The sequence below is a fragment of the Oryx dammah genome, unplaced genomic scaffold (assembly GCF_014754425.2).
Source record: "Oryx dammah isolate SB20612 unplaced genomic scaffold, SCBI_Odam_1.1 HiC_scaffold_4, whole genome shotgun sequence".
In the NCBI taxonomy this organism is placed as follows: Eukaryota; Metazoa; Chordata; class Mammalia; order Artiodactyla; family Bovidae; genus Oryx; species Oryx dammah.
This window is the reverse complement of record NW_024070188.1, coordinates 38,318,961-38,333,239: the sequence shown is the minus strand read 5'-3', so window position 1 is coordinate 38,333,239 and position 14,279 is coordinate 38,318,961.

The following is a 14,279-nucleotide window of genomic DNA, read 5'->3' as shown; positions in this document are numbered from 1 at the left end:
TCCCAGGCGAGTTTAACTGGAGAATAAAGGACACCCCAGCCCCACCCCTCCTTTCTCTTCCCTCCTTCCTCCCCCCTTTCTTCCCCCGGTGCATCTGTTCTCCAGGACGTCTGTCCTCGCACCCAAGACGACCGCAGGCCTTAGCCGAGTAGAACTTTGGCGCCCCACAGTGGCACCGGCTCAGAATTACTTTGAATTTTACAGCCTCCTAAATCTATTCAAATGTTTTGTTGAAGATCCAATTCTCCTTCCCTGTCCTCCTCCTTTGCCTCCTCTGTCTACATTCCTTCCCTGAGTTCCTTCTAACCAAACACTTGTGAGGTGACTCTATGCATCTGACTTACTCAAAGGTTTCTAAACATGCAGTTCTAGAAAGTAAGTATTGATAGTTTGTATACCACTTAGTTCCTAAGTAGGAGTTTGAAAAACTATCTGCAAAGACCATACATTCAACACCAGAAAAATTCCCAAAGAAAGATAAAAGACCAGGTCCCCCAGTCCTTGGTTCCCGCATGTTTGGACTGGGGTGGGCAAGTCTTCAGTCTCACAGAAGCCCCAGCTTTTCAGGGCCATCAAGACCAGAAAGCCAGGCTAGACGAAATGGTTAACTGCAGGAGAAAAGGGGCCCAGTGAATGTTATTTCAATTCAGGTTTCACTTGTGATTTCTTCCTGTCTAGTAAGTTTGTTCAGTTTTAGGGTTCAAAAGAGAGTTTCCATATTTAACTTGAATAGAGACCCATCCATGAAAGAACTTCCCAGAATAGGGAAAACATCTCCTCCTCCCCGCAACAGCTAACCAGAGATATCAGCTTAGCATTTGGAGCTGAACTTTGCTTCCTTCAGAGCCCACAGTATTAGTTCCTCTCTCACTGTGTAGGCCATGTTCATCATATATGGTGATTTTCCCCTCTGCCTTCTCCCAAGTAACATGACAAGAGGCAAAAGAGGAAATCAAGGCCTGGCGGCACTGATGGAGCTGGAACTGGGCCTGCAGTCAGAACATCTGTATTTGGGCACCAACTGTGCATTTCTGTGTGAGCAGCCTGAGGGGAGTCAGTGGACACTTCTGAATCTCAGTTTCTTCCTGTGCAGAATGTGGTTAATACCACTTCTTTCTTTCCAACAGGATTTAAGTAAGGCTCAAATGAAAAAATGTCCATGAATGCTTATAAAACTGCAACCCTAATGGAAAGGGCTACTGTTGCCAACTCCAGTGGAGCCTCTGCTGTGACCACCCAACAAGAAAAGTTTTTAACTTAAAAATAACGATGCAGCCTTATGTCTACCAGTGTGGGGAAAGAGAAATTCATGGCCATCTCAGTTGCATTATCCAGAAAAGGCATCACCAATTCTGGTTAGCTTTAAAACTGGGCTGCCGCTGCACTCCATTTTTTGTATTTAGGATATTCAGGCTCTTCGTGTTCAGTCACTCAATCGTGTCTGACTCTCCGTGGTCCCATGGACTGTAGCCTGCCAGGCTCCTATGTCCATGAAATTTTACAGGCAAGAATATTGGAGTGGATTGCCACTTCCTATTCCAGGGGATCTTCCCCACCCAGGGATGGAACCTATGTCTCCTGCATTGGCAGGCAGATTCTTGATCACCTAGCCACAGACCCTCACTGGTAGCTAAAACCCTCATGAGGACCTCTGGCACCACATATTAGTAACCACAACGATTTTAGCCACACCGTGATGGCAGGCCTAGCCCAGGACGCCTGCAAACCACTCAATGTCTTTAACATCTTACAACCTCTTCACATTTATTGCGTCCTTCTCTGGGTGTCACTTATAGCAGCCCGCATTAGTCAGGAAGGGAATGGTGGGATGGTACGCTTAAAGCCAATGGCACACACACAAAGCAGCAGCCGGAAAACAGCACTAACCACTAGCAGCTCATCCTGAATCGATGCAGGCCTCCCACCTGTAGAGAGGTCCAAAGCTTGAGGGCCACATCCAGTCACTGGGCTTGCAAACAAAGACAGTTTGGGTCCATCAGGAGCTCTGCCACATTCCGGAGTCGCCCGGAGAGGCTGTGTCGGAAGCCGATGTCCCACTCCGCCATTCGGGGGGGATGGGGGGGGGTCCCATCCCACACAGAGAGTCCTGCCCCCACCCTCAGGTCCCTTCCACCACCTTAGGGACTGGCCCGGCCAGTCCCTCCCTGTGCCAGCGCCAGAAGGCCGCCGTGGGGCACTTAGCCGGGTAGAGTCAGAGGTTCCCGGTGACGCCGGGCCTCACCAGAGCTGGAATCCCGGGTGAAGGTCGCACGCCGGCAAAGCGGAGTCTGCGCGCCTGTCCCGGCTGGAGACCCGAAGGCGCGGGCTGGGCGCGGTGCCTGAAGCGCAGGCGGGGCGAGGTTCGCCCGGGGCCGCTCAGAGCTGCCCTCCCTCTTCTTGTTGGCAAAGTGGGGCGGCCGGGGCTGGGCCAGGGCCAAGTTTTACAAACACTTTGTCTCCCCAGGAGTTCAAGTGGGGGAGGCAAGAGGCGATCGGTTGGCGGCCGGAGCCGCCACGCTGAGGGGAGCAGCGGGGGCCCCAGCATCCTGCAGCCGGGAACCCGGAGAAGCCGCCCAGCTCAGACGAGGAGGTGTTCCCGCCGGGAAATGACCTGCGCGACCCGCGGTCCGCTCCCGGGGGACCCCAGCCGCGCTCCAAGGTCTGTAGCCTCGATGGTTTCCTTCTGAACGCCTGGGAAGCCCCGGGGCTTCCCCGGCCCCGCCGCGCCGGGATGCGGCCGGAGGGGCTGCGGAAGTTGCTGAAAACCCCAGGGGCAGCGCGCCTTGCGGGCGAGGAAGAGAAGAGAAGACAGAACCGGGAAGCCTCCGGGTGGGAACCAAGGACTGCACACTAGATGAACCGTCACTGTTTGCAAGAAAAACCAAAACACTAGCCCCAAGCCCGCAGGCCTTCTACCAAAGGCACGGAGTCCTGAACCAATGTGTGGGCGCTGCTGCCTGCAACAAGGCTTTGCTAATGCCTGGACGTGAAAACACACGCATTTCCAAAAGGACACACCCACGTTTCACCGATTAGGATCCTTAGGTCACTTCAGTCGTGTCCGACTCTGTGTGACCCCATAGACGGCAGCCCACCAGGCTCCCCCGTCCCTGGGATTCTCCAGGCAAGAACACTGGAGTGGGTTGCCATTTCCTTCTCCAATGCATGAAAGTGAAAAGTGAAGGTGAAGTCGCTCAGTCGTGCCTGACTCTTAGCGACCCCATGGACTGCAGCCTTCCAGGCTCCTCCAGCCACGGGATTTTCCAGGCAAGAGTACTGGAGTGGGGTGCCATTGCCTTCTCCTAGCATAGCATAGCATTGTTGGAGTAATGAAAGTTAGGAGGGAAAGGTAATTTAGCATTCTTTCTGTTTAAAAAACACAGTGCTTTGGCAGATAAAAAGAAAGAAGCGGTCCCCCTAGGTAGGAGGAGATTGGCCCAAGGAGAGGAGCGGAAGCAGGAAAAGGAGTAGCTGGTTTGGTCGCTGGGCCAGAGCACAGGAGGCACCCGGCTTGAGATGGCCGCTAAGGGAGCCTCCTATGGAGTTAATTAGAAGAGGGTCTTGAAGAAGTTTTAATTAGATTCGAAAGGCAATTAAGAGCCATTGTAGAGGAGTGATCCAATGACAGTCACGCTTCAGGAAGGAAGAGAGGCGGGGCAGTGCATTGGGTAGGTTGGGGAGAACAGAAATCAAGGAGGTGAGCTGGGGGGCCTGCCGGAGTCCTGACTCCAAGTGGTCGAAGAAGTCTGCAAGAGACAGCAGCTGGTGGAAAGGAGAGAGAGAATGGCCAGGCCATGATTACAGGTCGGGGGGAATTAGATGGACAAGGATTGAGAAATGGAAGCAAGGGGAGTTGCAGAAAAACTTCAGTTTCAGATGTGCTGGTTTCACTAGTTTCTTCTCTCTCTGTCTCTCTGTCTTACACACACACACACAAACACATTATGCCATCAGGATAGGTTTCTCAGCAACATTTCCCTATTTATTGAACCTGTCTGTAAGGCAGACCCTGGTAAAATCAACTTAATGTCAATTAGGAAATTTTCATTAAGCACCTAACATATGTGAGGCTCTTTCCTAAATGGTGCTTCTGTAACTGAGCTGAAGAGAATAGGAAGGAAGAGAAAAGTAACATATATCAGAAGCCACATGTTTTTCATACGTAGTAGGTGGGATCCACAGACTGAGAAACCTTTACAAGAGGACCGCAGCCAGGCTTCCTGTAACCTGCCAGAAGCCTGTGTGAGCCATATCACTTCTTTTTTTCATGTATCTTCTACCATGTATTTCCATCCAAATCTTTATTTGCTTCCAAGGGAGTTAAAGAAAGGAGTCTATTTTAAAGAAACTTGGACATACATTAAACTTTCCTTATTTAACATGTCAAGTCATCTATAACTAGAGAGGTTAGATTTGCATATAATATTTGTATACATTTAATACTACTTCCCAATTAAGGTACAGAAACCCCTTTCTCAGATTTCCTAGCCATCAAAAGATAGGAATGGTATACTGGATGGCTTTTTGTTAGGAGAAACAGGCAATTTGAATAGAGGCCAGTGGAATACAAGTATGTCCACATTCTCTTGATTATAGTATAAAGGAACTGAGACTGCCTGGCTTAAACAACAGAGCACAAACTGCCTTCCACACCATTCATTTCTTCTTTCTCTTTTACATGCCACAGATAGTCAACCTACAGTGTTTTTGTTTGTTTGTTTTGCCACACCGCGGCTTCTGGGATGGTCCTAGTTTCCAGACCAGGGATTGAACCCGGAGCCACAGCAGTGAAAGCACCAGATCCAAACCACTGCTGCTGCTGCAGCTGCTAAGTCGCTTCAGTTGTGTCCGACTCTGTGCGACCCCATAAATGGCAGCCCAACAGGATCCTCTGTCCCTGAGATTCTCCAGGCATGAATACTGGAGTGGGTTGCCATTTCCTTCTCCCATGCATGAAAGTGAAAGGTGAAAGTGAAGTCGCTCAGTCGTGTCCAACTCTTAGCGACCCCATGGACTGTAGCCCACCTGGCTCCTCCGTCCATGGGATTCTCCAGGAAAGAGCACTGGAGTGGGTTGCCACTGCACCACCAGGGAATTCCCTCCTGGCTCTATTTCCTGTTTAAAACTAAGCTGAAAAGAGGACCTTTTTTTATTTTTATTTTTTTTTCCTTAGGAGCTTCCTAAGTGGTATTCAGAAAAGAACTTTTCACCCAGAAATGTTTGTTAGAAATTAATATTTGGAGGATATTGGAAAAAAAATGAGAAACTATTTTCTGCAATAGTTGTCTGAATAAGATGTAGTCCCAATATATCAAGAGAATTAAAGTTTTCTAGAGTCCTTTCAAAAGCACTTTTTTCAGGTGTAGACATACTACTTCAAGCCTGGCCCATCCTGTGCAGTATTTTATAAAATATACCATATAATAAACCTCTCAGGTGCAACAAAGTGAACTGGCCAGGCTGTCGGCTCTGAGTTGGAAGATGTATGTATGCAGTGGAGTCTCTCTGCTTGTCATTACGTAATTAATTTGAAAAGAAGACAAAAGGGTATTATTAAGTGATAGTGCACGGGGGCTGCCTTAGCAGAATAATCTGTATAGTGAGGCAACATTTTAGAAACCAATTATAAATATATTTCTGAAAGAGTTTCAGGTAGCATAGATCTGAATACTGTCAATCAGATGATAACTATAAGGATAACATTCTTTTTATAATTTTGCAGTGTTTCATATAGAAAGGTCTAGGGAAAATATAACAAATGCCTACACACCTACTACCCCATTTAAGAAATAAAACAATATATTATTCACCCCTCAGTTATGGCTCCTTGATGGCCTTCTCCTCTCTTCCCTACCAGAGGAACTGCTATCCTGAATATAGTTTTGCCTCTTGAATTTTAAAATATTTTTCTAGATATTTTTCCACATGTAAGTTTATTTTTCATGTTTTAAAACCTTATGTAACTGATATAAAACTTTTGAATAAACCACATTTTATAGAAAATATATTAAATATTTCAAATGCAAAAGGTATCTTAGAAATGCTGCTACACTTTTCAGGCTTACATAATGTAAGATATTGGTTCAAAGGCCTGTATTGCTCTTCCAAACCAGTTATATTTTCAAAAATTGAAGTTCTACAAAGCAGAGTAAGAGGCAGAATTAGTGATTACAGTATGTTTTGCCTTTTTCAATAAGAGCAAAACCTATATATATTACAAATTATCTGCTTAGTTGTATATATAAGCCAAAAAAAAAAAAAATAGACTAGCAGGTATGCTGCTGCTGCTGCTGCTGCTGCTAAGTGGCTTCAGTCGTGTCCAACTCTATGCGACCCCAGAGACGACAGCCCACCAGGCTCCCCCGTCCCTGGGATTCTCCAGGCAAGAACCCTGGAGTGGGTTGCCATTTGCGGTATGTGTACTTTTAAATAACTGTATGTTCTAATACTTGCCCCTTCAGAAACACTTTCCAATAAAAATCACTACTTTTCATTTGGAGTACTTTTATAAATACAACAGGGTTCCGGAAGGATTCTGCTGTATGTGTCAAGAGGATTAGGAAATAAAAAGTATCCTAGTTTCTTCGTCCATTATAAATAAAAACAAGAGTGAAGTAGATTGTTTCCGAAGATGGTCACACAAGAGGCCCTATACAGCATCCCTTTCTGCAATGAGATTTTGCCATTCTTCCTTCCATCAAGTGATAGAGTTATTCTTCTACCACTGTTCTACCTAAGCTGGGCTAGTCCTCACTTCTATTAAGAAGATGCAGCCATAGACCTGACTCTACATGGCTTACAGGCTAATCTTTAAAAGACCTTGTAACTTCCATTTTTGCACTCTTGGAACCTCTGAGGGGAGAGGAGAGGTGAGGTGCCTCAGCCAACAACCTGGCTGAATGCAAGCCCAGCCAATCAGCTAGCTGAAGGTAGCCATAAGACTGTTCACTAAAGATCAGACGAACTGCCCAAACAATCCACAGAATCGGGAGAAACAATACATCATTATTCTTTTAAACCAGACATTCTCAGATGGTTACAATGCAGTAATAAACAACTGAAAGAAAGTAATTCGAGAATGGGCTTGTACTGGTCAGGCAAATGGACAGGCACATTTGACAGTAAGCTGAAATCATAAGAAAACGTTCACAAAGGGAAGTCTTACCAGTTCAGCATCACAGTACAATTAAATATTTTAAAATTCTTGGGGCATCATTCCTTCCCAACTCACAGTCCTCTGAGGGATGTCTAATATGAACTGAAACTTTACACTAGATGAAATTTTTCACACAACCAACTCATATGACTGTACTTATTGGTAAGTATGTGTGGGAGCCCTGAACTCCTCTGTTATCAGTATTATTTATACTTACACAAGGAGTTTATAATCCAAATACACGAATATATACCAATTTCCAGAACAACAGAAAGTGAAAGTGAAGTCGTGCCGACTCTTTGCGACCCCATGGACAGTAGCCTGCACCAAGCTCCTCCATCCATTGGATTTTCCAGGCAAGAGTACTGGAGTGGGTTGCCATTTCCTTCTCCAGGGAATCTTCCCAACCCAGGGATCGAACCCAGGTCTCCCGCATTGTAGACAGACGCTTTACCGTCTGAGCCACCAGGGAAGTCCTATTTTTTTTTTTTTTAATAGAACAACAGAAACAGTAGGTATAATGTGTAAGCTGACTCAATTAAAAATCTTCACTGGAGGAGAATTCAAAGCTAGGAAGAGTAAGGTAAGAAAATTATTTAGCAGTGTTTTAATAAAATGAGAGGCTTCTCAGGTGGCACAGTGGTAAAGAATCTGCCTGCAATGCAGGAGACACAAGAGACTCAGGTTTGATCTCTGGGTTGGAAAGATCCTCTGGAGTAGGAAATGACAACCCACTCCAATATTCTTGCCTGGAAAATTCCATGGACAGAGGAGCCTGGCAATGGGATCTGGCATGAAGTGGGATGGCACTCTATAGAGGGAACAAATGGAAAAGACAAAGAAAACTTGCCCTTTATAGGGAATGGGTGGGAGAAAGAGTTGTCTATTAGAACATTCTTCAGCACAGTAGGATCTGATGGTTAAGATGCTTCCATTTGCAACTAAACTGAAATTCAATCAAACCGGCTTTTCAAACCCTCAAGATCAAAACAAAACCTGAAAACAAAATAGGGAATTTATTCAGTCAGACAATATAATCCTTCTGCAATGACTCAGTCCTAGAAGACAAAAGGCATCAGCAGGACTGAGTCTGGCTCATTTCATCTCCTGGCAACTGAATGCATTCTGGTGACCGGAACTGCTGGTCAGAAGATGGTGTAAGTTTGTATTCAGTACAACGAGAAGCCACAGCTTGAAGAGTTCCACCTGAGGCCCAGAATTAGTTTTATTGCCCATCTTTTTTAAACAATCTGTGTGTGTGTGTGTGTGTGTGTGTGTGTGTGTGTGTACAGATGTGTGTAAGGAGGGCTGCAATGCTCTGGTCAGTCCTGAGTTCACATGCTAACTTCTAACACCAAAGAATCAGCTGCTTTCTAATCATATGTTCTAAGAGTCTTAGAGTCTAATTTTCCCAAAGAAAATCAGGGTGGTGGTTCAAGAAGGGTTAAATTTGACTTGAACAAGCAAAATAAATAAAATAAATAATGTCTACTATATAGTAATCAATGTACTTTTAATACAGTAACACTTGCATTTTTATCATCTCTTGGTTATGACTTGGAGTAAGTATACTTGGAAAGCTCTTTTTCTCTTCTATCCTGACTTAACAACTTCAAATAGGTTGTATCAATATTTAAGTGAGTTACAAAAACAAAGGTTATTTATCTCTTAACCTACAGTTTCCCTATTTCTTACTGTAGAGGTAATAGACCTTTCTAGGAAACTACTCTTAGAAGATTAGAAGATTTCATCTAAAAAATGTACTTATTTGAAATTCCACAACATTCTTAACGAAAAAATATTATCTGCATAATTACATTAAATGGCTTCTGGAATACATTACCACTAATGATGCTAATAGAGCTAGCCCAGATGCAAACTATAAAAACATCCATTATCTTTTGTCCTTGAAGGAACTTCAAAAATTGCTTTTTTTCTTGTAGGAAGCCTACCAATGCTATAATCTAATTTCTTATATGTTGTTTTGTAACGTGTTCTACACAGCTCTGATAACTCATAGAAGTTTCTGAAATGATTCTGAAAATATATTTCATAACTTCATATTTTTTTCTGTGGCCCAGTCTTATCTGTAATTGATTTAACATCTGTACTCACCAACATATTTAAATCTGATATTGGCACTATACACAACAAAAACATTTTCTACTATTTTATAAGAAATAAATTGTTACCATTATTGGTAATACATAAAGTTTAAAATGTATTTCATTGTGCATCAGAGTTCTATTAATTTATAGAATTTACAAAAAATGTCTTTAGTGATAAAGAAACATATATGCTGGATCTCAAGTTTATAAAAGAACAAATGTCCTACAAAAATGATGTTCATTAAAAACAAAGTAGAGGTGTTGTAAAGTAGGCAAGAGCATGATGATACAAATTATATGTAATGGAAACCTACTAGCTTTGAGTGGTCATATAAATGTCATTGATACTATACAATGTTTTGAATATAGTTATTAAAATGTCTTTACTTTCTTGTCTATAGGTCATAAGCTTTTTTGGGATTAGTCAGTGTTCTCTGGAGAAAGGATATATGTGTAGGTAGATATGTATGCATGTATGTGGGCTTCTCAGATGGCTCAGTGGTAAAGAATCCGCCTGCAGTGCAGGAGACTCAGGTTCTATCCCTGGGTCGGAAAGATCCCCTGGAGAAGGGCATGGCAACCCACTCCAGTATTCTTGCCTGGAGAATCCCACGGACAGAGGAGCCTGGTGGGCGTTGCCTGGAGAATCCCACGGACAGAGGAGCCTGGCGGGCGTCAGTTCATGGGGTGGTGCAGTTGGACACAACTGAGCAACTCACACTTTCACTTGCACTTCATGCATGCACATATGTTTACACAGTATTATAAGGAATTGGGTCAAGGATTATGGATGCTGGTGAGTCCAAAATCTGTAGGGTGGACTGATAGATTGGATACTCATGAGAACCAGTGTTTTAGTTCAAGTCCAAAGGCAGTCTGCTAGAGAAAGAGGAAGAGCCAGTGCTACTGATGAAGTCTGAAGGCAGTATGCTTGAGAAATTCTCTCTAGCTTGGAAGAGGCTAAGCATTTTGTTCTATTCAGACCTTTAGCTGATTGTATAAGGCCCACCTACATTAGAAAGGCATTATGCTTTACTTGAAATACATTGATTTAAATGTTAATCTCACCCAAACACGAAGAGTACATCCAGAATAATGTTTGACCCCAAAATCTGGGCATTCCATAGTGCCAAGTTGACATGTAAAATTAACCATCACAAACGCACTCTTGGTCAACTTGGCATCCATACATAACTTCTGAAACCATAAGTTGTGTCCGACTCTTGTGACCCCATGAACTGTAGCCCATTAGGCTCCTCTGTCCATGGGATTTTCCAGGCAAGAATACTGGAGTGGGTTGCCATTTCCTTCTCCAGAGGATCTTCCTGACCCAGGGATCGAACCCAGGTCTCCTGCATTGCGGGTGAATTCTTCATCACTTAGTCACCTGGGAAGCCCCTATTAAAGACAATAAGAAGGTCATAATTCCGCCTAACATGGTACAACTGTACCTTGTTGTATACAAGGTTGTCTGCATACAACCAAAAATGCACTAGCCCTTTCCCCAGAAGAGGACACAGAGTCCTTAGATGTTTACTCTCCTTGATATCCTGTAACTTAAATACTATGGTGGAAAGTTAACAATACTTAAATATCATGATATAAAGATAATATATCTTATAGTGCCTGATAAGGAGATCGAATAAGGAACAACCGAGCTATTTGCTATACAAATAGACACAGAGATATTTTCATAGCAAAATAAGGAGGAAATAGGGCAATTTTAGTACTTGTTGCTGTAACTGGTCACGTGGTCCTGGCTGGTATTCATGACTGCTTCCTGACACTACCATGTTCTCTTTGCTTTTGGCAAGCATCTCTGCTGGTTCTGGTTTTGTACCTGGTGAGGTGACCCAGACCTTAATAACTGACAGTATACTAGCACATAGGGAATATCTAGGCACCAGACCAGGCAGTAAGTGACAAGCAGGAAAGTCAGGTGAGGACAGGGAAAATGCCCAAATAAGCAGACTGTTTTAATGTGTTTTAATCTTATTCTACTAAAAGTGCTGTAAACATTTCAACAACTACTTTTTTCCTTCAGTTTTCTAAGTGCTTTAGACCTATTGTCTGAATTATCTCATTTCTCTTCCAATCAGCTTATTTTTATGGTAGAAAAACCTCTACCAGTATATGTGCTGGTTTTAGAGGCCATGTATCGGAGGATGCTGAAGAATAAATTATCTTCTTGTTTTTTAATCAGGAAGTTTTCTAGTTTTCAAAGGAAATCCTGAATGCTATTACCCATTCATGTACTATCGCATATATGTTTCACATGAAGGTAAGTGCACGGTTTTATGGGAATGTAAATCTCATGCCTCTCACCAACACTGAATTCATAGTTGAAGTTTCATATTTCAATTAAGTAATTAAAACTTGTTGAAATGAAAAATCAACTTTAAATTGCCACCATTCAAAATAAAGTATCACGTATAATTAAACAATAGACTAGAAAAAGATGGAAAGTAGAGAGTTTGCAAAAGAGATGATAAATCTGAAAGTAATAAATTAAAATGACTCAAAATAGATGGGACATTAAGAGAAAATATAACTGCCTTTTAAAACATTGCCTATTTTATAAAACTTGGATCTTAATAGCTGTGCCTTTTACTAGAGACAGGCTAAGCTGTGGATCATCTCCAACATTTTTTCCAACAAATATTTACTGAGTACCTACTATGTTTCAGGTATTATTCTAAACCCTGAAGACTGGGCTGTGAACAAAGCACTCTTTGTGCTTATTGAGCTAAAATGGTAGGGGATAAATATAAATCAATCCACAGTTTGTCAAATAGTCATAAGTGTTACGGTCATAATAGTGCTTTTATAAACAATATAGCAAGGTATAGAGGCTAGTGACTGATGGATGGAAGAGCCCATATTATTTTATTTTGGATTATCAATAAGGGTCTGATTTTGTAGGCAATATTTGAGCAGAGATATAAGTAAAGTCAGAACTGGCATGAAGATATATTGGGAAGAGCATTTCATCAAAGAGCAAGTTGAGGGCAAAGGGAGGCATTGAGGAGCTAAGATCCGATAGAATACAGGCTTTGGCTGTTATTCTGGAGAATTTTAAGCAGAGAAATGACATGAGTACAAGTTACAAGAAGTATATGGATGTTGAGATTAGACTGAAAGGAAACAAGGGAAGAACCAGAGGATTGGATGTAATAATCCAGCAGCAGTACTAATTTTGTAGTATTCAATATTTCATTTTGTGGCACTATTTATCCTGAGATGGATCAGCCCTGTATGCACTTGGAGAAGGCTAATACTAATCAAAGCACTTTTACTTCAAAGGAATATTAAGATATTTTGGTTTCCACATCTCTAAACTTATATATGAACATAATTATACTACTTACAGAGGTCCCATACACTAAATGTGTTAACAGAAAAACTAAATTCACAAAGACAAAATACAAAAACCAAATAATGAATGTAAAATTGAGAAGCATGGTATTAACTAATCTTAAATTATTATGCTAAGTATATAGTATCCCAGTATGTGGGTTTAAAAAAATTATTATTACCAAAATAATTTATAGGATTTGTACTGCTTAGACTAGTTTGGACACCTGGGATGCTTGCTAAATATATTGTTTTCTAGATTCTATCTAGTTTCAAAGTCTCCAGGGGTTTGAGGACTGGAAATTTACATTTTAAACAAGTTTCCAGATGATTCTTATATACAGTGATGTTTAAACCAGCAAATCTCAGAGTAACAGAAGAGTAGTAGTTTAAATATTAAGATAAAAGCTTATCTCAAATCTATTTTTTAATTGGGCACAAGATGAATAAAAGAATATTAAAGACATTAATATTAAAGAATATTAAAGAATAGCAAAGACATTCAGTTCAGTTCAGTTCAGTCGCTCAGTCATGTCCGACTCTTTGCAACCCTATGAATCACAGCACGCCAGGCCTTCCTGTCCATCACCAACTCCCAGAGTTTACCCAAATTCATGTCCATCAAGTCAGTGATGCCATCCAGCCATCTCATCCTCTGTCGTCCCCTTCTCCTCCTGCCCCCAATCCTTCCCAGCATCAGGGTCTTTTCAAATGAGTCAACTCTTTGCATCAGGTGGCCAAAGAATTGGAGTTTCAGCTTCAACATCAGTCCTTCCAATGAACACCCAGGATTGATCTCCTTTAGGATGGACTGGTTGGATCTCCTTGCAATCCAAGGGACTCTCAAGAGTGTTCTCCAACACCACAGTTCAAAAGCATCAATTCTTCGGTGCTCAGCTTTCTTCACAGTCCAACTCTCACATCCATACACGACCACTGGAAAAACCATAGCCTTGACTAGATGGACCTTTGTTGGCAAAGTAATGTCTCTGCTTTTTAATATGCTATCTAGGAGAAGGCAATGGCACTCCACTCCAGAACTCTTGCCTGGAAAATCCCATGGACAGAGAAGCCTGGTAGGCCGCAGTCCATGGAGTAGCTAGGAGTCGGACAGGACTGAGCGACTTCCCTTTCACTTTTCACTTTCATGCATTGAAGAAGGAAATGGCAACCCACTCCAGTGTTCTTGCCTAGAGAGTCCCAGGGACGGGGGAGCCTGGTGGGCTGCCATCTATGGGGTCCCACAGAGTCTGACACGACTGAAGCGACTTAGCAGCAGCAGGTTGGTCATATCTTTCCTTCCAAGGAGTAAGTGTCTTTTAATTTCATGGCTGCAGTCTCCATCTGCAGTGATTTTGGAGCCCCCCAAAATAAAGTCTGACAGTTTCCCCATCTATTTCCCATGAAGTGATGGGACCAGATGCCATGATCTTCGTTTTCTGAATGTTGAGCTTTAAGCCAGCTTTTTCACTCTCCTCTTTCACTTTCATCAAGAGGCTTTTTAGTTCCTCTTCACTTTCTGCCAGAAGAGCTGCATAGCTGAGGTTATTGTTATTTCTCCCAGCAATCTTGACTCCAGCTTGTGCTTCATCCAGCCCAGCGTTTCTCATGATGTACTCTACATATAAGGAAGTGATGGAATTCCAGTTGAGCTGTTTCAA